The sequence below is a fragment of the Lygodium microphyllum genome, chromosome 5 (assembly GCF_053477565.2).
Source record: "Lygodium microphyllum isolate KBCC chromosome 5, Lygodium_microphyllum_v1.1.10, whole genome shotgun sequence".
In the NCBI taxonomy this organism is placed as follows: Eukaryota; Viridiplantae; Streptophyta; class Polypodiopsida; order Schizaeales; family Lygodiaceae; genus Lygodium; species Lygodium microphyllum.
In genome coordinates, this window is record NC_141139.1 from 111,313,566 (window position 1) to 111,325,746 (window position 12,181).

Consider the following 12,181-nt stretch of genomic DNA (forward strand, 5'->3'; position numbering starts at 1 on the left):
AAGAACATGGAATCTTCACACTACTCAGAAGCAATCTCCAGGCACTAAATCTCCTGGAGCCTCTTTGTAGAACAAAACGTGCATAAAAATTACAGCTCCTTCTCTGCTGCTCGGAACCCAAATCTGATGGCTCCGTTGGCTCCGAAGGGGGGGTAAAACTGCAGAACACCTTATCACGGATCTCCCAGATCACTCATTCTTCTTCTTTCAATTTAATCAGCAGTTTTCAACCTGTTTACAGCGATCGCGACGTGCACGATTTCATCAATCTATCCTTCTTATGAAAATCCCCTAATTGGCTGAAAAAGTAACTAGCTTTTTGCATGCCATCCTAATCTAGAAGACTTTTTCTAACTTTTTTGGATTTTTACAATAAATAATATTAAAAATATGCTAAAATTATCCAAAAATCTAGTATTTTTGGATAATACATGCAACTCACACTAGTACTAATGGCTCAGATCACATTAACTCTCTAGATCAATAAAGAAGTCGGATGATGATGCATTCCATACTTTTTCACACTGTGTCCTCATAACATCACGATATCCACCCCCTCTGAACTTGCACATCCTCTAGTATGTGCCAAAATCCTAGTTGTCACCGGATTTTGAGTCCTCTTCATCCTCTGCAACCATATCCTTTACTTCTTCATCTTCCATATCTTTCTGGCTAGCCCTTGTATCAGGACCACTATTTTCTTCCAATTCTGGCAACTCATAGGTAGTAGATTCCTACCTTTTGAATAATTTGATTCTTTTCATTGCTATTGGAAGTTTGATGGATGTCCCATGCAGCTCATTTAATGCATAAGTAGCATTATCAAATACCTATCTTACCACATAGGGTCCAAATCATCCTTTGGAAACTTTACGCATGGCACTATGCTAGTTATCTAAACTGCTATCATAAACCAATACCCAATCCCCATGTTGTATGGTTCTTGGTCTCAATCTATGTCTTTTGTCAAACCGTTTCTTGTTCTGTATCCTTGCTGCCCTTAACTTTGCAGTTGCTGCCTTTATGTCTTCTGACTTTTTTTCTAACTATCTAATGTGTAAGGCCAACAACTCCTCTCGATTCAAATCCTCCTCCCAAGATAACACACTCCATGTGACTGTCATCTCTTCTATCCACATGATAAGTTTTTGGCCATACATCAATTCTGCAAGCATATATCCTATAACAGCATTATGAGTTGTTCTGTCGGCCCACAAAGCATAAGGGAGCAACTGTGGCTACTTTTTTACCTTTTCTCCACATGCTTTTGCCAATGCCTTCACAATAGGTGGGTGACCTCTTTCACTTTGTCCATTTCCTTCATGGTTATAGGCTGAAGTTAAAGCAAGCTTTATCTCCAACCGTGCAAAGAAATCATGAGCTTCATCTGCATCCAACTCACCCCTATCTGCTGTAATTTTTCCCACACAACCATACTGACAAAAGATCTCTTCTAAGAGAAAAGTACACATAGAATTTGTTGTCTTAGTACATAAAGCTTTCTCTTCCACTTGATTAGTTAAGTCTTCACGAGCAAGCACAAGATACCTCATTTGCAAAAGATCTATAGGCATTGCGACCAAATCCACCACCCACTTAAAATGAAGAGACAATGGATATGTGGGTTGCAATCCATCCCGATGTCTCACAAATGAATACATTTGGCATGTTGTACATGTTTCCACAAATTTAGCAATATCCTTATACATACTCTGCCACCAATATCTTTATTTGATCTTTGTAAAAGTACCTCAAACACCTTTATGACCAGCCCACAAGCTTTCATGAAATTCTTGCATTACTTTTACTTGTGAAGCTCTATCACCCAAAACTCGCAATCGCATACCCTATTTCTTTTAAGCATGTTTCCATAAGTATCCATCTTTTTTTAAAAATCCATATGCTTTCCTCTTGATTTTCTTAAACTCCTCATCTGACCATTCATCTCATGGTGACCAAGCCTATAGATAATGACAAAGTCAAATCTAGATAGGAAAACACTCCATATTTCTTGATGATGATTCAACACACAAGAAGTCATAAAAAATTCTAGATTCTTGTGATCCATATAGATAGTGATCTTATGAGAGGCATCTTCAAGTAGGGGTTATGTAGTCTCGAAGGAGTCCACAATAGCTAGATATTCTTGATCATGAATTTCTTGGTTGATTTTTATACCAAATAATTTTCTCAAGTGGAAATTTATTACTCAATGGACTCAATTGTCAGCAACGATCTAGGATAGAACAACTCCAAGGGCAAAATCTCTTACATCTGTCTCCATGATAAAGGGATTCAATGGATTGTATAGATGAGAATGGGTACTAAGGTGGTGAAGGATTTCTTTGATTTTTAAAAGCTTGTTCAGCCTTCTAATCCCATACAAACTTGTCCTTTCTAGCTAGGTTGGCTAGAGGGGCAACAATGTTAGAGTAATCCTTGATAAAGATTCAATAAAAATTTACAAATCCCCAAAAACATTGAATGTCTTGCATAAATGAAGGTGGCTCCCATTCTAGAATAGTTTTTATATTTTTAGGGTCCATAGAAATTCCCTTCCTAGAAATGACATGCCCATGTTAATGTACTGAGATATTGACCAATTCTCAGCCACTCTCCTGTATATTTGTCTTCTAGAAACACTTCTACACAAGATACAAAACATCTAAAGTGTCTTCTCTTTGTTGTCCAAGCTTCTGTTAATGCTGTAGCAACACCTTGCATTGCTAAATTCACTCTTGCAACACCATTTTCAGCCATAAGAAAGTCATCTTCTTCCTCCTCATCCATCATCCCATCTTCATTCTCATAACGTGCTCGAGATAACATGTCTGCCACTTGGTTATCTCTTCCTGCAATATGCTGAAATTCAGGGTTCAAAGATTTGATATATGCAATCCACCAGAGCATAGCAATGTCCGGAGTAGCAAAACTAGTAATCATAACCAATACCGGTAAACAATCGGTCTCAATGAGTACATGAGCACCCATAAAATACTCCTTATCACATTTAAGGGCTATCACAATTCCCCATAATTCTCTTTTAACCTGTGGATATCTTCTCTGTCGTTCAATCAATACTTTAGCACCAAAGCGAATTGCATATCTTTTTTCTTCCTCATCATCTTCCCCAATTGCCCATCCAATCCCAATTGGGCTTGTATCAACAGTAATAATGATAGACTTTCCATCTGAATAGTCAGCCTTTCTCAATGTAGGAGCTGATTTTAAGAGTTGCTTCAATTTCTTCATTGCTTTCTGATGCTTCCTTTCCTAATGAAATTTCTGACCTTTCCTTAGAAGCTGATAAAGAACATCGGCTACATGTCCAAAGTGAGGAATCCATATCAAATAGAACACACATGCACCCAAGAATCTACGCACCTCTGATACATTCGTGCATACATCTTGCATTCTATCAATCCCATCTATTTTTTTTGGTAATGGCCTTCGCCCATAAGGCCAACACATATGCCCAACAATTAAAACCTCTTCAACTCCATAGACAAATTTTTGTCCATAAAGAGTTAAATGCATCTCTTCTAGACGTGTCAAAAACCTCTTCAACTCCATAGAAAAACTTTTGTCCAGAAAGAGTTAAATGCACCTCTTCTAGACATGTCAAAATCCTCTCACAATCCACAATATAGTCTGTAATAAACTATCTTCATCCATGAGCATCCATCTCTTCATTCTTTTCATCCACTACATACCCTTTGATTGGAACATCATCCAAGAAGGGCATAGTCAATTGTAGTATAAAATCCATGAGTACCCTATTCGTAGCATTTGTCATGTGTACCATTGAGTTTGTTGCACCCTGTGGGAGAGTACACATCCGTACTAACCCCAAAGGAGTTTTAATGGTTGTGATATCATTGCTTTCAATTGCAAGCTAAAACTGATCATAACCCGAGTAAAGATCACCCAAAGAATAGATTGCTCTGCCTGCAAAAGCCTCTGCAAATTCATCAACCACCACAGGACTTGCACCTACATTTTTTATGGTCACTTTATTGACCGGTTGCATGTCTTGAATAAATATCAAAGCCCCATTCTTTTTTGGCACAGTAAACCAATGATTTGAGTACGGGGCTGAAGAAGGCTCCAAAATCTTCATGCAAATCTTTTCATTTAGCAAATCCATCAACTTTGGTAAGTAATCTTTAGGCACTGGAATAGGCCTCAAGTTCCATGGTACATGTGGCACAATAAATATGACCATAGGAGAGACAACATTTGGATCCACACAACCTATTTCACTTGGCTGAAATGCAAATGCCTTTCCATGTCTAGCCAACATCTGCATAAAACAGTCTCTCTCAACAGGCAAAAGAAACCCTTCTGCACCAACTTTCAATTCCTGTAATGTTTTAGATGTAAATTGATGACCTATATCTTTAGGATCCCATAAGCTTGGCTGCCTTCATACTTTTTCATACACACCCTCACTCTCTGGTGGAAGTGGAAAAGCAATTGGTTTCACCTTTTTGTCAACTGTCTTATACTTTGTCTCCACAAGTGCTTCAGTCCATTGTAATCCTTCTTGCCGAGCAAACAATGCTATAACATCATACATATCCAAAGAACATACTAACAACACTCTGTTTTCAGCCTCATTTTTTGTATGTATAGTTGCTAAAATTTCAGCCATAGTGTCATTAATATTCAGCCCATAAAAGATGTCTAAAATGCCTTCATTTTCAGCTAACAACCCCAATGCTCTCAGTTTCTTAGTAGCCCGTTTCATAGATATGTATTGAGCCTTGCACATAGCTTCCATAAGCTTAAACCAATATGAACTGTTTGTTGTAAATTGAGAATGACCACTAGTAAATACATGCTTCATTCCATCAACAGGTGAGTACACCCTCTGAACAGCACTACTGTAGCCCCGCATTACAACAATGCTGAATGAAAATCGAGGTCTTTGAATTCCCTTGCATTTGGAACCAAAGGAGACTCTCGAAGCGTATCACGATTTCTAGGATGATTAACACAAACAGTAAGAAATTTGACTACTTTCCTCCCATCTTTGCTTCTGACTCTTGCATAAGCAGAACCATCATCAAGTACCTTTGTTTCCATACGCACTCTTGTAATATAAAGCTGTCCCAAAATCACTGTACATGAGAAATTATCTTGCACAAAGAAGTGTTGCTCTTCTTGTACATCACCAATTGTCACTTTTACATTAGGACATGCAGCATAAAGCTCTTCCGAAGAATTATTTGTAGCCCTCATACGCCAACCACAATCAGTGTCCACAGGCCATGTACCATTTTCATACAATCCACCCTTAATGAAATTTATCTCAGATCCATGGTCAAGTAAAGCAACACAAGGAGTTTCACATTCCCCTATTTTCACTACCATTTTAGTGGTAGTGATCCGAGAAAATCACAAAAAAAAATATTTGTCTAACACTTTGTTGATTTTTGTACATTTGGAGGTTTGAAATAAAGAAGAGGATGGGAACAACCTCTTGGGAAATCCAAGAAAACACTGGATGAAAATATTTCATGGACCGGTTTACCAAGGAGGGGTGAAGAGTAAAGATCAATGGAGGAAGGTGAAAGAAAATTGTGTAATGTGAAAAGAAAAGACATGAAATCGATTTTGAGCCATCCAAAGGGCATGTGAGGCTCATAATGTCATGGCTTTTTAGCCTTATGATAATTCAAACAAATGGGACCCTTCTTGGAAGCATTAGGGTAGGAAAAATCAGGCACATGATTTTATACGATTTTTAACAAATACTTCCACTCCGATTCAAAAAAAAATTTCAACATGAAAGTTGTAGCGTGTGAGTTGAAGTTTTGGCTGATATTTTTTTATATTTTTTTAGAGCTATGAGTCGAGAGATATGGCCAAAATGGTGGGCATCAACTTTTTTCAACTACGATGGAGACCACCTCCCAATTTTATACACACCCACACTTTCTTCCCCACACTTAGCACTTCCATAAAACATCATTCATTAGACTCCCAACCCTTCCCCCTCTCTTCTCCTCTCTCTCAAGCTAATAAACATTAGAATTTCTCTCCTAGATCACCCTCAAAATATCCTTAATTGTAGTAGTAATGTATGAATTCTCACTACTTTCTCTCCATTATTACTAGATATGATCTTATTTTATGAAGATTCTCTATATTTTTTTATAGGAGAGCTCTTGGACTCAAGTTATGGGGGGGAGAATGGAGACAACTCATCTATGATGGAACTTGATTAAGTACAAAATTGGTCAACAAAACATCTAGATGGAGCTTCCACATTGGTGGAACTGCCTTAATGCAGCTTTGGTGGTGTTAATTCCTATTCTATCTTAACCTCCTCCCTAAACACCCTCAAGGCCTATATAAAGAGGCCTTCTCCTTTGTAATATGCAAGAGAGAGCCAAGAGGCCTTCTTCAGCCCTATTGAGCCTTCCCCATTCTCTCTCATGAGCTTATGCAGCTCATTTCCTTACTATAGCTTATGCATGCTCTATAGTGTAATAAGCCCATGCTATTGGTGTCTATATTGTGTATATTGGTTATGTCTTGAGGGTTGTCCATCTCTTGTGCTCTCTTAAGTTTTATTGATTCATCTATTTTTTTTAGTTCTCTCTCTCTCTCTCTCTCTCTCTCTCTCTCTCTCTCTCTCTCTCTCTCTTTTAGTTTTTCTCTCTTCTCCCTCACAAGCTCCTCTTCCTCTTGCATAGCATCCTAGTCCGCTCTTCCATGACTAAGTGGTGACCTTACCTCATTCACTTTGTGGCAAAAGGGAGTTTGGCATAGTATAGAGGCTGCCATACCGAATTTTCTTTGTCATAAATTGGTGCCCTCGCTGAGGACATTCTCATCCATAATCCTCTACCTCCTTATGCGGGACGATACAACACATAGTGGTGCATCCTCTACAACAAGTGCTCCAAGTGGCTCTTCTCCAATGCCTTCACCAACTCGTTTTGAAGCTGGTCAAAGTCCACGACTCTCACAATGGTCTCTCGAGGAAGTCCAAGAAAGGAAGTATGCGTATCGGATAATGGCACGTATGCGGGTAAAAGATGTTCATCTTAGAAATTTCATTCTCTCACAACGGAAAAAATCATATTGCCATCAATTGCTAGGTTCTCATCATTGTGGTGAGTGTTTTGCAAACAAAGTAAAGGCCCTTTTGGGAGGTCCTCGTCTTCAAATCATCAAATCCCTTTCTCTCTCTAGCCTATTCCACATCAAAGGAGGATAACTATGCATGAACGGTGTGGAGTTTTATAGAGGTGCAAAGTATAATGACTACCTTCAACTGTTGCTAGCTCGAAGGTTGGGTGTGGTTGAAAAGGTGGCCATCAGACCTTATGAAATATATGTCACCGAGGATGGACACACTAAAGCAAGAACAATCACTAGTGAGCAAATTCTCTGTATAGCAAAGTTGGTGGGTTCCAGAAAGAAATACTCTAGGAAAAATCCTTTATAATTCAAGAAAGTGCATTCCCTCTACTCCCTTAAGTAGTTTCCACTTATGAATAATAATAATTGCCCGAATTTCTACACCTTCCACTTTGTAGAAAATATCCGAGTTAATGTATGCATCAGTAGGAAGATTTTCTTCCAGTAGCATCTTATCATGTACTTTGGGGTTGAAAGATTAAGGGAGATTCTTGTATCATCACAACCTATAATCTTCCCAATGCTAGACTACAATTCATCCTTCAATGTACATGTCTTTATTTTATTATAATAGTTTCTCATGAATCACCGCGAGTTATATGGACCAATCCAACCTCTTGCTATGCAAACTGTGCATATTGTAGCCAGTACAAAGCTTAGATTCCAAGGCATTATTAGAAGCATACTGGGGCCTAGATGTCTTGCTGAAATCAATGCATCTGTGAACCCATTTATCCTTCCCCTCATAAAATACAACTTAAGTCTAGACTTGTTCATCTTTGTACTCTACTAAGGCAACATTTCCAAGCTTCTTTGGGTGCAATGAAAAAAATGCTGTGGATTTTTTGGACAACCTTGAGATGGCCTTCCTTGTCTCTGGGAGGGATGATGAAGCATTAAAGTTGAGGGCTTTTCCTTTGGTGCTCAAGGAAGAAGCTAGAATGTGGTTCCAAACTCTAAATCCAGCCCAAGGAGCTAAATGGGAGGGATTGAATGCAGCTTTCTTGCAGAGATTTCAACAAACTAACTCACCTAAAGAGTTATGGCAACGGCTTTTGGCCCTCCATCAAAGTGATCTTTATGGTTATGCAACTTATGAGGAAGGGTTTTTGAAGCTTTGGGGGCAGTGCTCAGACTCACTGAATCTTGGTGAGAGAGCTCCAAATTGCCTTCAAAAGGATCGATTTATTTTAGGTTTGTAACCCTTGCTCAGGGAGAAGGTAAAGGTGAAATTTTCAAACACTTTTGAAGATGCTTTGAGAATCACTAGGGAATAGAATCGAAAGATTCTCTACCAAGCCCAAGCTAGCCAAGCAGTTTTGGAAAACAACATCACAACTATGGAGGCCTCTCAAGTTCCCCCAAATGTATCTAATGCACCAGGCCTTGTTAGAGGTCAAGAAGACATGATCCAAAAAATAAACAATCTTACTAATCAACTAGAGGGTTTGAGATTGAATCTTGTGCAAGGTGCATGAAGACCTATCGAGGGGAATGGTGTGAACAGACTACAAATGTGGCGACAAGCAAGGGAGATGTTGTGTTACAACTGTGGAGAAAATGGACATGGCATGTACAATTGTCATCACCCTAGAAGATATGATCACCCTTGCCAGAGGTCCTCAACAACAAGTAAGCCCTCCTCGTGCTAGGACTCAAGAGCAAGAGCAATCACGACCTGCAATTTTACAACCATCTTATGTTCAATCTGAAACCCCTGCTGTTCAACCAAATGTCAATGTCATAAAAATAGAGGAGGTGGTCAAGGATAGAAGGCTCCAAGAAGAAATAGTGAGAGGTAAGATGAAGGTAGATGTAGTAGAGACCATGTCTATCAAGCAGGTACGTGTCCAAACTGAGGCAAGAAAGGAAGCAATCAATGAGGCAAGTACATCACGGGCACCTAGAGATAAAGGGAAGAAGAGAAAGACTCAAACTAGGTCTAAAATTGATATCTCCAACTTCCCTTTGGGTTCTCGAACACAACCTTATGATCTGATAACAGATGTGAACTCTCAAGGGCCAAAAATTACTTGACCACAACTACTTCATGCCTCTCCAAAGCTACGATGACAATGGTCAAAAATGGTAAGCACAAGGGCAAGGCAAGGTAAAATGGTTAGTGCAATCAAGGCATATGGCCTCAAAGATATAGTGCCTTTAGTGGAGGCTCAAATCAAAGGTCAACAGATTCGAAAAACATACATCGATAGTGGAGCACAAGTTTGTGTCATGACAGAAAAGCTTTTGCATCAAGTAGGCTTAGAAGTAATGGAATCCTCAACCTTTAGGGCAAAGATGGCCAACAATGATGCGGTCACATGTGTGGATATAGTGAAAGCTTTGAGAGTTTTTTTTTTCGGAATCACTGCAGCAGTGGATATTTATGTGATGCCAGTAAAGGGAGAAGGATGTCCCCTCATCCTAGGGAGACCTTGGCTTATGGCCACCATCAGAGCTAGGCAAGATTGGGCATCAGGGGATCTAGAGTTGAGGCCACGTAAGGTGGGTAGCCACAATCAAAAGGTGGTTTACAACTTAAAGAGTGGGCGTCAAGAGAATCTTAAGCTAGAAACGTCTGCTGATGAGTGGAGCTCAAGTGGATGTTCCTTATCGGTAGAAGAGAAAGAGAGTTCAAGTGGAGAGAGTGGCAGCACTCTCGAAGTTATGGGCGTCATCTTAAAGGAACCTACCTCATCAAAAGACAACCCAAGAATCCAAGGAGAAGATGTGTGGGATGCTAGCCTAGAGAAGATGATATCCAAGGATATAAAGGATAAAGAAAGGGAGGGTTATGTGAATGTTCTCAAGAAGCATGCATCATTGTTTATTTCTGATTATAATCACATTACAGGTGTCACTGCAATGAAGCATCACATCCAACTCAAAGAAGGAAGCAAACCTGGAGTACAAAGATTGAGAAGACTGGGAGTTGTGCAACAGGATGCACTGTTGATGGAGGTGAAGAGACTCTTGAATGCAGGATTCATATACCCAGTAGAAGATTCAGAATGGGTCTCCCCGGTAGTAGTGAGGCCAAAGAAATGCATAGATTACAAGCCACTAAATGCTGCAACAAAGAGGGACCACTTCCCTCTCCCATTTCGGGATGAAATCTTGAATGAAGTAGCGGGACATGAGCGGTATACAGTGTGTGATGGCTACTTTGGCTACTTCCAGATTCGCATTGCAGAGGAGGATCAAAAGAAGACCACTTTCATCACACCAAGGGGCTATTTTGCTTTTCGGGTCATGCCCTTTGGTCATACAAATGCCCCAGCAACCTTTCAACGATTCATAAATATGGTCTTTCAACCTTAATTTGGTAAGTCCATAAGGGTTTTCATATATGACTTTTGTATTTACATCTCAAGGAACATACATATACGCAAGGTTGATGAAGGATTTCCTTGCTTAGCTAGGTTGAAGGGACAACTAAATAAGGATAAATGTCACATTGGGGAAAGAAAGGTTACACTACTAGGGCATGTACTGTCAATTGAAGGAATTGAGGTAGATCCAAAAAAGGTAGAAACATTGCTAGCTCTACCTTCCCCAACCTCCATCAAACAATTAGTCTCCTTCTTACAAAAGCTAAGATATTTAGGTAGATTTATACACTTACTCTCTCAGGCCATATATTCCCTACAGCAAACACGCCAAGAAACACTTGTATGGAGTGAAAAAAGTGAAGGACATTTTAAGGAGATAAAGAAAATGTTGGGGTCACTTCCTATAATCCTTCAGCCTCGTTGAGAAGAAACATTCTTTGTAAACCCTAGTATGGGAGAAGAGGGCATTGGTGCTGCTCTCCTACAAAAAGATCCAAAAACATCCTTCATGAGGCCTGTGTATTTTGCCAGCCGCCTCATGAAAGCCTCAGAGAAGGCTTACACCTCCATGGAACAACTACTGTTGGCCCTCATTTTTGTAGTAACCAAATTTCGGCCATATTTGCTTCCAAAGAGGTTTGTGATCATCACTGTGGAGGATATGTTTCCCTATGCACTACAACATATAGAAATCTCTGACAAAATAGCAAAGTGGGTGGTCTGACTTCAAGAGTTTGATTATACAATGTAGGTTGAAAAAACAACTCGAGCATGCCTGGCTAATATTTTGACAAACATGTACTATGAGAAAAATCTCAGGGTGAAAAGAAAGGACCTTCCACCACCCCCATCCATAAAGACTCTTGTAGATGCTTATAGCCTCTACTTTGATGGTGCATACAAGAGAACTAAGGATAAGGCAGCCACAAGCAATGTTGTTTTCTCTCCTTTAGGAGAGAAAATCTATGGTGAAGGAATCATCTTGGAAGGTGTCCAATCTATGGTGAAGGAATCATCTTGGAAGGTGTCCACTCTAACAATGAGGTAGAATATCAAGCTTTAATTCATGGTCTTTGTTGGTGTCTTAGTAATTCAATCAAGAGGTTGAATGCTTTTGGAGACTCCATGCTATTGGTAAGGCAGATGCAAGGTACATGGACATGCAAAAATACAAACCTCTCTAGTAAAATGAGAGAGGCCAAATCTCTTATGAGAAGATTTAGGAAGGCACAAGTACATCATGTGCCTAGAGACCAGAACAAGGATGCCAATCATCTAGCATCATCAAAGCTGAATGAGTCAATGGTGGGAGCAGTGGCTATCAAACCCCCACTTCAGCAAGGCAAGGAAGGCTTAGAAGATATTCTACACCTCTTAGAGCAAGGAGAAGCTCCCAAACACTTGACAAAGGGAGAAATACAGTGGCTAGCTCGGAAGGCTACAAGATATCGCATGGTAAATGGTAGTTTGTATTGTCTTGATAAGGATGGTGTGCTTACGAAAGTGCCTTCAAAGTGGGAAATTGAAGAAATCTTAAAATCTTGCCATGATGATGTGTGTGAATGCCACTTTGCACACAACATCACAAGTAGAAAGGTTCTTCAAGCCGGCTTTACTTGGCCCAATCTACATCGAGATGTCAAATATTGGTGTCAAAAAGTGAAGAATGTCAGAAATTAGGACCACGATGGCTC